The sequence below is a fragment of the Chrysochloris asiatica genome, unplaced genomic scaffold (genome assembly GCF_000296735.1).
Source record: "Chrysochloris asiatica unplaced genomic scaffold, ChrAsi1.0 scaffold00070, whole genome shotgun sequence".
NCBI classification, from domain to species: domain Eukaryota; kingdom Metazoa; phylum Chordata; class Mammalia; order Afrosoricida; family Chrysochloridae; genus Chrysochloris; species Chrysochloris asiatica.
Window position 1 is genome coordinate 6073353 of NW_006408588.1, and position 1397 is coordinate 6074749.

A 1397-nucleotide genomic window follows, 5' to 3' on the forward strand; every position below is an offset into this window, starting at 1 on the left:
GGTGATAAAATTGAAGAATCTCACCAACATCTTCAGTCTGAAATTGATCAAGCATGCGATCAAGATATATTGATAATTATTGGTTTTTGGAATGCAAAGATTGGAAACAAAGAATTGGAAAATATGGCCTTGTTGTTAGAAATGATGCTGGAGATTGTATGATATAATTTTGCAATACCAATGATTTCTTCAATGCAAATACCTTTTTAAACAGCATAAAAAGTGACTGTATACATGGATTTCATGAAATGGAATGTATAGGGATCAAATTGACTATATCAATGGGGAGATACAGTTGAAAAACTCAAAATTATCATCAAAAACAAGGCTAGCTGCTGACTGGAACAGGTCATCAATCGATCATGTCCAAAATCAGAATGAAGCTGAAGAAAACAAAAAGGAGTACACTAAATTAAAATTATGATCTTGAATGTATCCCATCTGAATCTAGAGATTATCTCAAGAGTCTGTTTGTTGACTGAAGACCAGAAGAGTTGTGGAATGACATCAAAACATCATACAGGAAGAAAATAAAAGGTCATTAAAAAGACAGAAAAATAGAAAAGACCAAAACGTATGTCATAAGATATGCTGAAACTTGCTTTCCAGCAAAGAGATGCTAAATCAGTGGGAAGAAATGAGGAAATCAAAGATCTGACTGAAAAAATACCAGTTCCAGGAAACAGTGCCAAGTATTTAATGAATATGAAAAGAACTTGGAATTAGAAAACCAAAAGTGAAGAACATGCTCAGCATTTCTCAAGCTAAAAGAATGACAGAAAAAATGAAAGCGTCAACCCTCAATATTGAAGGATTCTATGGGCAAAGTATTGAATGATAGAAAAAGCATCAAAAGAGGATGGTATGAAAAGCACATGGCTCTTCGACCCTCTTGTCTGGTAGCTGGAGTATGATCCTCGGACATTCCATAGAATTCAGGGAACTATTCAATTAGAAGATGTCCACTGCACAGTTATAGAGAACTTCCATGAGTGCATTGATATAACCCAATAAAATATCAACTGAGCAGCAGTCTTCGGTGTTAGTAAAGAGGCTCCTAGCAATTTCAGTATCCTATATCATGCATTTGGAAGAATTGAAGAGGTCCAAGAGCTGAACAGAAAATTTCAAAGATCAGCTCGATAAGATAAAACCAAATACGATAATAAAATATGCAATGATTTAGAGTTGGATAACCAAAAGGGAAGAACACGGTCAGCATTTCTCAATCTGGGGGATCTAAAGAAAAAATTCAAGTCTTGACTTTGGTTATTGAAAGATTCTCTGGGCAAATTATTGAATGATGCAGAGGGCATCAAGAAAAGATGGAAGGAATACACAGAGTCATTGTACCAAAAGGAAATGGTTAATGTTCAACTATTTCAAGAGGTACCATA

The 1397-nt window shown here is 34.8% G+C and overlaps 1 pseudogene; it reads left to right on the forward strand.

The window, feature by feature from the left end:
• The first annotated feature begins 958 nt into the window (after positions 1-958).
• LOC102831871 overlaps positions 959-1397 on the forward strand; it is a 2984-nt pseudogene continuing 2545 nt past the window's right edge.